Here is a 15,272-nt window from a genome sequence, read left to right on the forward strand (position 1 = left end):
AAATATTAAAGGGCTACAGTTCAGGGAATTGAAGGTGGCACAAACAATTTAGTGGAGTTTTTCGTCAATATCTGGCAGAGGGGTTGCACCTTTTTGAGTTTTAAGATGAGAATGCAGTGTTTAAGGAGAATATACTGCATCAACTGTACTTGCAACATAGCACATCATCCTTTGAAATATAAATCTTTCAAAATCAGAATAAATTCTTTGTTAGTCTTTAGTCTGTATCCTTGAGCTGCGACAGTTGTTTGAGCTTTTGGTTTTACGTGGCTTATGCCTACCAAAGTAAAACTGAAACCAAAAAAAAAACCAAAAGGAAAATGTCATTCATTTTCTTACAATCAGACAGAAAGAAAAAAAAACATTAAAAATCAGGATGTGTATGCTTTGTTTACACACTTCTAATCAGAAAATAGGGTGAAAAATCAGAAACTAGGGTGAACAACAATATTTTCATTAAAACAGTAGTGCAAAGAAAACTTCATGGCTTCATACAACATTAAACTCTTTTCTTTATAAAAATATTAAGTATTTAAAATAATTGAATTCTTTATGTATTATTTATAGTTCAATAGTATTTAATTGCGACTGAGTTAAGTCAGACTTGTTGCCAGACTTAATGATGAGCCTCTTAAAATGAGGCATTTTTTCAGTGTGCTCAAAATGATCATAAATTCCCTGCTCTTGTGAGAAAATCAACACTATCCAAAACTATGTATATGACAGTAGTGGACATACATGCTATTCAAGCACTTTATTGAACTGGTGTTATACAAGGTCTGACTTAAAGAATGCAAATGAAAAAAATCTATATTAAGTCCCCAAAGATACCCATGCCAAAGGTCACAGTTCAGAACTCTAAAAGGATGGTATAGTTTCTTCCTTATTAATTATTTACATGTTTAATGATAAGCTTTATTTGGAAGAAATCTCTTCCAACTTTCAAAAATTATCACACATACCATTGCTAAAATATGTTCTAGAATACCTCACACAAGCAAAGACTAAAGAATCACCCTAATTCCTTTCTAGAACAGAGATGCCAGTAGAGACATTTTAATGTATTACGTTTAATCACAATATAGTATTTCGTTCACCTAGAAATTCATTAATCATAATTCACACCACAAGAAAGCATATTAAAATACGACGGTGGGCAAGCTGATCTGTGTTCACAGCAGTGTTATTTAAACAACCTTTACCCTTGTAGTATACTCTTGTAGTTATGCAATTAACCTGCAATAATCATCTTTTTTATTACTATTATACATACCTCATCTGGAAGACGGCCTAAGCTGACAGTATAAATATCACTGAACTAAAAGATTTACCTCAGATAGTACACTATTTCTCTCCTATAAATTGAACAGGTAACTTTTGGGGACACCTTAAATCTTCATGTTTAGGTAGAGTTTTGGTCCCACTCATTTCACACTCTAATCCTAAGCCTGAAACTGAAGTGCTTACAGCTTCTGGGTCACAGATTCAGATATGTTAGAAAGAAGGATACTTTTGCTTCTTTTGGTTTCTGTTTATACTTTTTTTTTTAGGTGTTTTTCATTTAGTACAGATGAGGCTTCTCTCTGCCTATTTTGCTAGGATGAAAATGACAATGGTGAAAATTGTGAATAGTATTGTCATGTTATTAGGAACATTATGAATTATTGATATGCAGCATCCACAGAGTGTTAGACACTTTATATGCACATAATCAGACTACTTCCCATTTCTAAAGTCAGAGTTGTTATTCTGACTTTAGGAGTTATTACTAATAAGTAAGAGGTGACTGGGACAGGATAAAAGTATACAAACTAATGACTGAAATACTTGCTGCTGATTCTTTTCCCTTTTTCAGGATTCTCTCTCATTTCCCCACCCCAGCTAATTTTACAACCAGCTGTGCCCACAACTACCTCCATACTTGGTGAAAGCAACCAGCAGATACGATAGCACTGCTGGTCCCAGCTCTTTAGAGTGCTTTTAAGGCACTGAGATTGTTCTGGGGCGTCCAATGGGATGATACTTTTTTAACAGATGCTGTCAGGAGATGCTGACCTAATTCAGATTGTCGCAACAGAGGCAGGAGCTCAGCCCCTGCCTAGGGAATCTGATCACCATTCATTTCCAGCACTAGATCTCACAGCAGAGTCTAGAGGTACATCTTTATGTCCGGCTCACACAATTTCTAGCACGGACTGAGGCTGAAGTCTACCAGTGCAGTTCCTTTGAGCCAAGGAGATGAAGCAATGCCACTGGCATGCAAAAGAGATAGATTGATGCTCATCTACAGAGCCCTGAGGACCTGAGGTGCTCAGGTAGCTCCCAGCACTTAGGAGGAAGCTGGTTACTCCAAGATGAGAGAGTCAGGAAGGCTGACATTTACTTTATTTGCAGAGACAATATTTTTGGCTGCTGATGGTCAATGGGACATACTTCAAAGACCTGGAGGTGTCTTGTAATAGGTGACTCCTGTAAAAAAAATGACAGAAAGTTAGCTTGCTGACATCTGTGGGAACAGCACTTTGACAATATATTGTTTATCAAGTGATTCCTCCATGATTACTGTTTACAGTAAATGCAATCGGTACTCAACATCTAGGAGGTGTCCCGTGATACTGGTGTGAGGAAGGGAGAATCTGACACTTCAGGAGCATCACATAGGTGCAGCCACAACCAGGAGGCAGTGTGGTAAGCCTAACAGTCAGGCGAATATGAGATGCCAAAAGATATAGGGTGGATGGCTTCTTTGGACCAATCCACTACAAATAGCCCTCCACAAATATAAGCACAACAATTCTGTATATTACATGAAAATCTGACAGATTCTGATAATTTCAGTATGGGCACAGACATGGAGGTGACCCAGGGGCAACTCTAGCAGAAAAAATCCAACCATTCCCAGTATTTTCTCTGTGAAAACCTGTAGAAAATGCTGGACCATTGGGTACAACTGCCAAGGCCCTGTGGGAGCTAGGCACTCTCCATGGGAGAGCCAGGGTTCACCCCACCACCCCAGCCAGAAGCAGGAGCAGATGGAGGTCACCAGGGAAACCTCAGCCCTGGCAATTGGGCACCTCCCTGGGGACAGATTGAAGCTGGGCCAGAACACCAATCTGTGGGTGAGGGTCAGGATATGGGCTCAGACAAAGCCCCAGGATGGCTCCACAGGCCATGGGGAAGGGCTAAGCCTCAGGGTTCCCCTGAGTTCCTGTAGGTAGCTGGAGACCGGACCTGCAGCGGCCTTGCTGGGACAGAGATGGATGCTTGAAATGGGGTCCTAGGATCTAGGCAGGGTGGGGGGAGCCCAGGGGGTTCAGGTGGGGACACTGGTGCGGGAGGTGCCCTCAGGGCCCTGGCAATAGTCACCAGCAACTCTCTGTGTCTACATTCAGACAAAGGCAGGTGCTTCTGTGCGAGCACCCAGTCTCTAATTACAAACCAGACCTCAGAAGTACAACAGAGGACTTAGAAGTAATGATATGGTGGGGAAATCATCTTATGCTACTATTTAGTCCCATCTCTCTTCCCTCCCTCCCCGGGAAGCACCTATTTTGACTGTGAGAGTAATATAATGGGCTTATGTTTGAAGGAAGAGACACTTTTAGTGTATGTGTGCTGTTTAGATAGCTTACACATAAAAGCTTGTGATTCAAGGAGCTGACTGTCTAGCTGAGATAGGCAGTACCAGAGGAAGCAGCATTAAACTGAGAGATGAGATAGCATGCAGTAATGCAAAGGGAGACAAGCAAAATCCTCTTGGTTAGCGTATGCTGTGGGTACAGATGCTGCAGCTTTAAGCTTAGCTTCCCAGGTTTCTCTTCATATGGGCTGATGGACAAATCTGGCACTGCAGTGATAGCAGAGGTTGTCCAGGCAATGGAGCACTGCGCTGGCTGAGAGGACCTGAACTGTAACTGTGAGACTACTATGCCCAGCAGAAGAGCACTACAAAAGCACTGTTAGCAAAAGTTCAGGCATCTCAAATAGGAAGATGAATAAGAATTGATATTTGGTAAAATATTATGACTGCAAAGTTGCAGAGAAGAAGACAAGGACCATGGGGCAAAGAGTTAAAATAGAAAGAGTCCAGGAGAGTAGGCTGAGGTATTTGATATAGAAGGATCTCTCACAGACTGAAGCAGAAAACTGCAGATCCCTGGATGTCTGGCTTACAGACAGGACAGAGTCACTTGCAAACAGTGGATTTTGTGGCTGGCTGTCAAAATGAGTATCAGTTTTGCTAGGGAAGGAAAGTAGGGTTCAGTGACAAAAAGGAAAGCTGCAGCAGATGTTGTTATGAGGATGATTTGGTAATTAAGTACATGGGGTGGGAAACAAAGGAGGAAAAGAGTGGAAAAAACATGAGGGGTACAGTCTCCCTTGGAGCTATGAGAAGCAGCATGATGGAGCCTGCAGCTAAAACCAGAGCAGAGCACAGTAGGTCAGACAGGCTGGGGAAGCTGGGTAGAGAACATCACTGTATTTAAAATGTAAAGAAAAAAAGGACAGCTGTAACTGCACTTTTGACAGTTGATTTAACAGCTCACTTTTAATTATATTTTGTCATTTGAAATGAAATGTATTCCCTTGAAATGTTTTATCCACATAGCTCTTAGCCTTTCTTCCAATTATATTGCACCCATCATCTTAAAGATTAACAAGCTTTAATGAACTCTATTGTTGCTAATTCATCTCCCTTTTATTTTGACAGTGTGACTTTTGTTTACAATTAGTACAGCTAACAATATGCAGGGTCATGTGGGTCAAAAGAAGAATGTTTCTATTCAACACAGTAAGAAAACAAATGAGTCCTTTCCTCTGGAGTGCTTGTTAGTTTTGTTTTGTTTTGGTTTGTTTTTTTCTGTTTTTAATGAAGAAAAATCTCCCAGATATAGATCATCGAGTGGGACTTTATCAAACTTGAGCATGTGATTCCAAAACATACCTTTGAAGACTTCCCTTCACTACTCCCTACCTTTGGAAGTACCTTAGCTTCATAGGTACTGCAGATTTTTACCTGGTTTCTTAAGTAAGACCGATGTCATCATCCAGAATACATTTGTTTTACCTACAGAACCTCCATGAGTACATTTTTAACTCATTACTTAGTTTCAAATAGATTTGAAAGTGGAACAACAGTCTTAAATATATTAAATTCCACAAGCTTGATGAAAATAAACAACTGTGTAGAGTAGTAAGACTGTAATTAGGGTGCCCACTGTGATAAAGCCTGCAGCATGAGCTTAATCCTTATTAGACACTGAAGTCTCTATGAGAGAGAAGGAGGGAATCACAAATCCCAGCTGTGGTCTCAGAAATTGCAAGTCAGAACTCATATTCTGTAAGAGAGTAGATAAACTAAGAGAAAAAAAGGGCTTTTTGTACCATTGCTTGCAGAATTTCTCAATTTACTCTATTTTTAGTTTAGTTAATTATTTTGACTCTGAAAATCCCTAAAGACTCTATTTGATCCCTGCCAATTTCCCTCTGTTTTAAAAGAGATGAGCAACTCATATCTAACACGACATCAAACCCAGTGAAAACTTTCCCTCTGAAAAGTCATCTACAGGGCAGCCCGACCAGCCTTTGGGGGCCATGGGCAGCCAGACTGGGCCCCCTGGGGAGGCCGGCCCAGCTGTGTCCTCCTTCAGAACAGCTCTGAGAACACCTGCCCCCTCTTCCTCTTAGTGTACCAACTTTGCTTGTGGTTTCTGTGCTCATCTACCAAGTGGTCAACTGCTCACTGCTCAATTCTGCTTTGCCTGAAGGGCCCTCTGAAATCTTCTAACCCTCAGGCCCAGGGGCAAGGCCAGAGATGCCTCTGGGGCTGTGCCAGTGTGCACTGAACAAGTTCAGAGATGATGTAATAGACTGAGTACAACGCTGTACTCTATACTAGTTCAGACACTAGCTTGGGATGACAAACACCTCACTTTAGCCCTTGTTTTAGGGTGTTGGATTAAACCATACTGGAAACCAGGCTTCTCTTCTCACAGTTGAACGTTTTTTTCTTAAACTATGGGGTCTATAATATAATCAAATTTGCTTTTTAAATATGTTTCATCAACCACTTCTTCCTGGTTCCTGTACCTATCTTGCATTATTTTAATACAGTGATAATTTCAACATAGGAGCTGCTTAGCATCCTTTTTCATGTTAGTCTACAGCTTCCTGGTTTTGTCTTTGTGTGAGGAATGAGGAGGATAGTAAGTAATAAGAATTACTTTGGCAGTGAAATTGAGATCCTGCTTAGGCCTTGGGAAGAAGGAAAGTACAGATGTCGATCTTCAAGAGAGTTCTGGTGGCAACTTCTGCCTGAGGGACAGGACTTAAGACTTATTGTTGTCATTAGCTGCATGTGTCAATTAGCTCTAGGCATCTTCCTGCCCAGCATGCTGGCTATTTGTGAGCCCATTTTGCATATGAGAATGCCTGTGTGACACATGGTTTTTTGGGGCCATTGGACTCCAGGCTGGGGAAATGTCACTTTGCATCATGCCATCAATGCCATTAGGGTGTAGTTGTTGCACAGGGCACTCCATGGCCATCTGAGTCTCTACTGTGCCTTGTTGGATCTGGATCTGTTGTTTACCCACTGCAGTGCAGAAGCATTGTAGCTCATACTAGTTTGTCCTCTTTCTCAAGGCTACTTAAAATTTTGGAGATAGCTGGGTAAAACTTTTCATGATATTGCCCTTCATGATGATGATGTACAAGATCACCTATACCAGCAACCATTTAGGTTGCATAAGAGATCTGGAATCTCAGAAGGAGAAGGAAGTTAAGAGTTCAGCACCATGGGATCTGGCTTTTGGTCCATTATATTTTGAACCTAACTTTTAGTCTTAGTTGTTGACCACCTGTGTTTCCATGGATTAAATTGTGTATTCTGAAACTCCAAATTCTGTCAGTCTTTATAGTTGTATAATGAATTTAAACCTCCTGTAATTCAACCTGAAGACCTAAAAATAGACTTTGCTTTGGGCTGCCTTTCATTTTCAGCAATTACATTATCTGTGGCTAACTGCTGTCTGCCTATTTACATTTTTACCTCTGAGTATAATCAAGTAGGTACCATGTTCTCACTTTATTATTGTTTCTGCTGGTGTTCTGCATTTCCGTGCATGGAAAAGTCTTCCCTCTAGTACAAATGGTAACTGCATCTTTTTCCCTGCTACATGATGACTATTCAAGAATGCATGGGTCACACAATTCTACAACATCACCTCATAGGTCACACATGTGTAGAGGCTCTGTGAACTGCTGAGCTCCTTCAGTTCCAGCAGGAGCCCTGGTGATAAAATTTGACTAGGATAGGGAGCTGGCACTTCAACAAAGAGCCCCAGAGTGAATAATGATCACAAGCAGCACAAGTATGTGGCTTTTCAAACCTCTTCTCAGTAATGTGAGAGGTTGATGAATGTAATCTTTTTCTCTTTAATGTTCAACTATCCTTGGCATAAAAATCTTCTCTGGTCTATGGCGTCATGGAGGTGTCTGACTCAGAACAGTGAGTGGCATGAAAAATGTGATGTTCACAACTTCTTTATTTTATGCATTCATGCAGAGGAGATACCTTTAGATTCCTCTGGTGGATGGTAAAATCTAAATATAAAACAGTTCCTGTCTTTGATAAAGTCAAATATCAGACTCCTGAACTGAGATCAGACTCCACAGAAGAACATTTAGATGTAGGCACACGCAACTTTGTTTGTTGTAAGTTTTCTCCCAGGAAAAAGGAGATGATCAGTGATTTCAAACAGAGCATAGATTTTAATTGCTTAGTTATTTGCCAGGAGGTAGTAGTCACTAATATGTGACTGCACTATACAAATTACTTCTGTAAAATAAACTGGTATTTTTACAGGAACGTGAATGAGATGCTCAAACTGCATTTGAATAGAATTAGAGCAGCTGACTCCTTAAATCCCTTCTGAAAAGCATGGTCATAGCCCATTACCACTGTAGCAGAGCATGTTGGGAACACTAAGGATTGGGATTTTTTTTGAGAACCTGCATACCGCTAAGTTTGAGCCATTTTCCATTCTGTGACAGCAAAACAGATTAATTGTCTTTTAGGCTCCATTTTCAGTATGTTTGGCACCAGATTGTGTGAATAGGATCATAATCCTTCTATTCAACTGAACTGTAGCTCACTCACTGCATGACCTTTTCAACAAATGTATTTTAATTAGCTGTATGCTCACCTTCTTCCTACTGCTGAAAGCAGGAAAAATTGATTACTGACAATATGAAGTATTATACATTTAACCTTTTAGGCTGTGAATTTGGACTGGAGTGAAACCAATCTGTAAGGACAGCTACCAATATTTTACAGGTCAAACTGTGGTTGTACCCTCAGGTGTATACAGTGCACGCCTCTGAAGCCACAAAACTTCTGCAGTTATTAAATAGTCTTTGGAGTTTTTTGGTCTTCTCTGATTCTTCTCTTTCCCCTTTTCTACAGCAGCCTTGAGCTCTGCATCTAAAGAGCACAACAAGGTCCCCGGCATGTGATCTGTGCAGGGGTGAGGCACTCCTGAAAAGGATTGTCCCTTGCAAGAACGTCTATTCCAACCCATTGGTAATGTACAGCCAGGCCCAGAGCCAGCCTCTGGTCAGGAAGATGGCTGATTAGAGCAACAGTACTTCAGGACACACTCCAAACAGAACTAATTTTTCTTTTTACAAAAACGGGTGGGAAAGCCCGAGGAAAGGCCACGTTCTACTGCAGAAGCGCTGGCCAAATGCTTCCTCTTCAATCTGTAGCTTTAAAAGGCTTCAAAGGCTTCTCAGTAAAACAAAAAGGATGTTGTTAGCTCCCTATGCACTGTGATATTTTGTATATTTGGCTGTGGCTGTCTACCAATACCCTCACTAGAGGATAGTGTGTCTTTTGCACCTACCCTGCTCAACAGAGTAACCTGCTGGAAGGGACCTTGGAGTGAGTCACAAGCAGCCACGGATACTGTTAACTATTTCACTCCAGAATTGCTATTTTGACACTGGGACATCATATCACCTCTCTGACTTTCCCTCCCACCATTTAGCTGCTTTGGCAGTTCATAACTTAGGCTCTCGCAGGAGGTAGGTAGCTTTATCTGTATGTCTGCATGCTGCCTAGCAAAATGTTGCTGCACACAATATACCCATTGTGGTGCAAATGCACTGTCAGTGCTAATCCAGGAGAAAGGAGGGAGGAAACCAGTGTGGTTCAAAGAGAGAGTTCATATGAAAAATACAGCATTACATAAGAGGGGTCTTTTCTTCAGTTCTCTGCACTTCCACACCTTGACCTACTGTACCAGAGCCTGGTACAGTACCAGAGCCTGGTACAGTACTGTACCATTGGGTGCTTGGCAGTTTGGTAGCTCTGCTGTGGCCAGGCTGAGCTGGGAGGAGAGCTTCCAGCCCACACACTGGGGCAAGCAGTGCAGACATGGCACTACATGCAGCCCTGGACAAGCACGGAAAATGAGGTACTTGCAGCTGTGGTTGCTGAAAGCACATATTTGGACCCCAGTAGAGGGGACTGTGAATAACTTCTGGTTTTCAGGAAACATAAGTGACAACCTATCAACCCCAGCAATTGGTTTCAATCAGCTTATAGTGGTTACATTATCAAAGCTATGTTCAAAAGGAAAAGGGCAGGAAACAGAATGCTTCAATGATACTGTCATTTGCTAGATTCCCTTAATAAGCCAGCTGTGAACAGATGAAATTGCTTTGTGAACCTGCTGCATGAAGCACACATTCCTTGTAGCTTTCTCATGCAGAGGAATGGCTGCTGAGGTTAGAAAATGCCCTGTGGACCAGCAGAACAATTCTGCCACCAATACCCCAAGTTAAGGTAACTCTTTTGGAAGGGTGCAAAGGAGGATTGCATGCAATGAGATCATTCTGACCTCTCCCTAGCCAGACACACACACCTATAGCAGTGATGAGGGCAGGAAGATAAGCCGCATAGGGGAGAACAAAATAAGTGCCAGTTTGATATACGAGTACAAACCAAGTTTTAAGCCTGACTCCTGCCCTTTTCTGTGTGTAATAAATGAAATGACCTTCCAGTTAAAGTGTAAGAGATTGAAAAAGACAAAGCAGAGCAGCGAGGCCCTTTTTCCCAGTGTATACTCACATTAGAATTCTGCTCTCACACTCTTGCAAAGGAAAACTGTAGCTTGAAGAGAAAACAACATAGCATTAAGCCATCCTGGTGTCAAATATTGTAAAAGAAAACAGTTAACGACACTGCATTCTCATTACCAGCTCTGGGTATAATAGCCTCTCTCCCTCATACCAAACAGGATTTCTTAGTGCTCTTTTGTGCTTAAGTCTCTAGCTTGGCAATTCCAGCCAACCCAACGCTCATAAACTGTAACTCCTTTGTCATTCCCAGGTATTTTCTCTGGGTTTTGCTTTTATTGTGACCTGAAATTATTTTATGACTGAGTTCTACTGTTGTTTTGTGTACAGTGGGTAATGAAACACCTTTATCTGCATCTTTTGGTTCTTTCTTTTATTCTCTCAGCTTAATGACATTACTGTGAGCACCACTGGGACTGTTATGCAGATGTGCTTCATACCAGAGAAGTTGCTGCTTCAGGATAAGCCATTACTTTTTGTTGCCCCCACAGGCCTGGGAAAGATAGCTATTACACATAACTTCCTGTGACTGTTACCTCATGAAAAATATGTTATATGTCAAATTAACTTCTCAGCACAAGCCTCAGCTAATCATACCCAGGACATCTTCCTAACGAAACTCGAAGGGTATCCAGAGTTTTAATTAAAATCAAATATGTAATTGCGCTTAGTTTACTCCTCAGAGATTATTCACAAAATATTATGAAATGCTTTCCTTCCATTTCTGACAGAATAAATGAAAGCTGATTTGTTTCTCTATGTAATGTTTATTACTGGGGTAACCACACTTTAATTGATGTTGACAAATATTCTGATTTATGGGGTATATAGAACAGCACATAGTCCAGAAAGCACATCTGTTTAACTTCATCATCTTAGCCATTTTTGCTTTAGAAAAGTGAATCAGCTGCCTATCCCTGGATATTCTTCAGTCTAAAGCGTATTAAAGGGAATCACCAGATTGAGTCCCAACTAGTAAAGAGAGCCATCTGTTAGGGGAAGATCTGAGCAGTAGGCTATATATGGTACTCGCCAACACACAGAGGGCAAAAAGATCAACTGGAAGAATGGCAGCACCCAGGGGATTATATCTAGAAAATGGTTATCTCTTCAGTATCTAAATCATGCATTTTTAATTCATCACATGGCAGACAAACAAGTCAAACATTAATTGGCAAGATAAAAGGGAGCTCATACCATGTTCTTCACTTTTCAATACGGAGGGCATTGTTTGCCAGACAACCTAGAGAAACTTCAAATTTTGTATTTGCAAGCACCAGAAATGAGATCCATGGGCAGTATCAGACGTCAATGAATGCAAAAATAAATTAATAAAAAAAATTAAGAGAAAGTACTGGAAGTGGTCAGTGCAAGCGTGAGTCTTTATTGGTGCTAAAACTTACTGTAGTAGTTGTAGCTTCCCTGCACAAACAAAACTAAGAATTTGACGCAGCTGTAACATAAATGAACTACATAGAGAATACATTTTTATCCACGCTGGCATTTGATAAATGCTATTATGACAACTGACAGACTCTAGTGAATGGAGAAATGTATCCTACCAACAATACAAAGGGCTAAAAAATGCCATGAGACTATTTACTGCGGGGCTCACAAGTCATGATTATTTTAATCTCTGGGTAGTCAAGATAAAACCACTTGCTCCATATATTTTTGTTTTATATTTATATTTTTCTATAGGCTGTGTTTTCAAAGTCCATCATCAAAAAGACTGTTAAGGTACTCTACTTAGAAGATTTGGAATAACTAGACATCCAAAAATGATCACTCCCAATCTTGACAAGGTCACCATAAACTCTCTGAGGCAGATGCATTATTTTAGCCCACACTAAAATAAGAATTTTCTCTCAAATGAGAAAAATTCTCAGGAGAGGACTGTTTTCAATTTATCAAAGTACATATGCAAGAACAGAGTAGATTCTAGCAAACTGCTAGTTCAACACAGCAATGGTAAAACTTGTCAATTTTTGATTACTAGCATTTGGGTTTTCCAGTTCATAGAAGTGCTTGAAAAGTCCACCTGTTTGGGTGATGGATTGCAGTGGATCAGCTATGAAATGAGTGAGAACACATAGATTCTGAAAATTGTAATATACATCTAGAAAAACTGTTAAATATTTTGAAAAAGTGCCTCTCATTCTCTTTTCATATCTGCTTCTGAGCCAAAAGCTGCTGAAGCATCTGCAATGTGGTGTTTCAAAACCATGTGAAAGAAATGTACTTTTCTAAATGATAAATACCAACTACCCAGTTTGGACTAGAAGAGGTTTCTTCCCTGATTATGCTTGGGATCATTCTGGATTATTTGTTAGAGGCCAGGATCATAGTGGTACAACTGGTAGGGTAGTTTCCCAGGCCTCCTCAACTGAAGCAGATAGTGAACACTGCAGAAATATTTACTCACAGTAAGCAAATCTTTAATATATGCATCTACAAGCACTTCTTGGGAATGAAATCAAACTGTATTTCCAGTTGATTGCAAATACTTGTAAAAGCAAAGAACAGAGAAACTATTTTTGTAATAAAGGTCATTGTTTGTATTTTATTAACTTTTTAACTGCTAAACATATGGGGCTAAATTGGAAGCCCCAGCACAAAGCATGTTGTGTTTATGTAATAATCAACACAATCTAGTGTTCTAAAAGCCCATGATAGAATAACACAGCACTTAACCTGATCCACATGGTGTCGGTGGCTCTTGTCTTGAGGTGGGTGCTGTGAAAGTTAGATGTGTTGAAACAACTGGAAAAATGCTGTCTAGCTATTGAGAATGCTGTGGATGAACATGGCACTAGGAACCCCCCCCAAAATATTCCCAATGCAGATACTCAGGGGTAAGGTCCAAGAGTAAGCCTGTACAGGGTGCAGGGCTCTCCTGGGGGCACAGAAATACTGGAGTAAGATGAAGAAAGCCAAATGAATATAGGTCCATCTGGACAGCCATCAACCGAGACCAGGGAAGAGGGAGATGGTGGCCCCAGAGGAGGGGGCAGGAGAGAGTTGGTCATGGTTTTCAGCCAGAGTGGAGGCAGCAGGAGGCTGTGACAGATGTGCTCTAAGACCCCAGTCCCAATGCCCCAAGCTTAACTGGGAGTATTAGTTTTAAAAATATACAAGACTCCAAAAGTTTCGCTCAACGAACTTTTGCAGAGCCTTTCATTCTTAATACCTTAAAATAGCCTAAAGAAAAGAAACCACACACTTTTCTCAGGAGATACTTTTAATTTTAGAAGGAAATAAGGATCTTGGCAAAAGTTTAAAAGGGGTAACATACAACCAAGTAGTGCATTCCACAAAGCACTGACCCAGCACACACCAAACCACATAACTTAGCAGAATCCAATCCACTGGTTTTGTGTTACCCTAAACAAGTAAGTAAGAAAATACCAAAGAAAGAAAATTATTAAGAGAAGAAACAGGAGTAAAGTAAGAGAGAGAAAAGTGATTAACAAAAGATATTTAGAGAAAAATAACTACCACCGAAGAGTCTCATGGAAGTCTGGCTCCACATAGCGATGGCACCTCCCTAGTGAAAAGGCAAGTTGGAGCCCATGTGCTCCTGTATTTATGTGCTTTGGCCCTCTGTGGCCAATCCTCCCAGACCGGACCCCTGGCAGTGAGCACTGCGTGCCTCCAGGCCGGTGTGAGGGGTGATGTAGCCAATCAGAGGCTGAGTCAAGGGTTGCAGCGGGTGTGGTGTGGGCAGCTCCCAGGCTGCTCTTTTGACTGACAGCTGCTCCATGCAGGCTCCATGAGCCCTGACATGTGATTTCCCAGGCTTCCATGTGTGTTCCATGCGCCCTTCCACGTGCAAACGCTTCAGTTAGTTCCAACCCAAAATAATGTAATAATACTTTTACTGATCCACTGTCTCACAGGTGCATGATGTACCTTCAATGTAATAAACACAGCCAAACTGCCTGATTAAAGAGACACTCAAGCTATGTTAAGCACAAAGCAACTTCTTAGTCTAGTCTAGTCTCCAAAGAAATCAGCTAAAGGAGAACCCAACCTGGATCTATCAGTGTGATTCAGCCAGTGATTATTTAATGAAGTATTTGATCAAATTACTCAAACTTTCAGGCAGTTTGTCAACTGACTGAAAATGAACACCAGAGGTCTGACTACATTCCTGAAGTCATGTGCTGAATTAAACAGTCAAATACATAAGGGGTCTAATAGCGCACAGTGTGCTCTCAAAAATGAGATTTCTTTCATCCTTCATGCCAAAGATTTGCCTTCCCTTCTTTCAACCGATAAGTGAGGAAGGACACCCTGCAATTCTTTACCTGTGTCTGCTTGGTTTGTAACTTGTCCAAACCCTCACTGCTGATGGGAAGTGAGGGGAAGATGAGGGCTGCAGTGTACCCCCTTCTGTGTCAGTCAAAATACTCTGGCCTGGAACATGAGATGGGGAAGGATGCTCTTCAGGGGCTGGAGAAAAAACTTCATCTCTTTCTGTGGAGCTTTTCTTGTGCTGCCTCTCTCTCAGAGCAGATTGCATTTCCTCACCTGCTGGAGTAAATGTGGGTTGAGTGATTTCCGTAGTTTGATTACATCTTTTGCTCTGAAGTTCTTTGCTGAGCTCTGTCACCATCCCCTGCTGACCACTTTTAATTAATTCCTGAAGTAAAGAGGGATGTCTTTGCCAAGTAACTTCGCTCACAGACAGAGTCTTTTCAGGGTGTACACTCAGGCCCCTGAGTGGAAACTTAGCTGCATGCAGCAATATTCTCCACAGAGCATGTAGATAGGTTGCACTGTTAAGCACATCGCTTCATCATACCAGCTTCTGTAATGTGAAGTGCTGTACTGAAAGGCAAGGAGCAAACTAGTACCTTTTCATGCTTGTCTGCATGGCCCTCTGGTGAGCAAAGGGAACTCCAGATACAAGTTCTCCCTGGAGAGTTAGTGATTAAAGCAAACCTTCCCTGTCTTTCCTCCAAGAGAGGGATGAAGAAAAAAATAATGCTTATGAGCATCACTGGTCCCATCAGGCACTGCTGGAGCTGATGTATGTTGCTGGCCCCAATATGCAGCCTTAGGAGAGATTAGAATATAGAGAGAAGCTTTGTGGCAGATTTCCCAACATGCAGAAATTCAAAAAG

The sequence above is a fragment of the Lepidothrix coronata genome, unplaced genomic scaffold (assembly GCF_001604755.1).
Source record: "Lepidothrix coronata isolate B3197 unplaced genomic scaffold, Lepidothrix_coronata-1.0 Scaffold9, whole genome shotgun sequence".
Taxonomy (NCBI): Eukaryota; Metazoa; Chordata; class Aves; order Passeriformes; family Pipridae; genus Lepidothrix; species Lepidothrix coronata.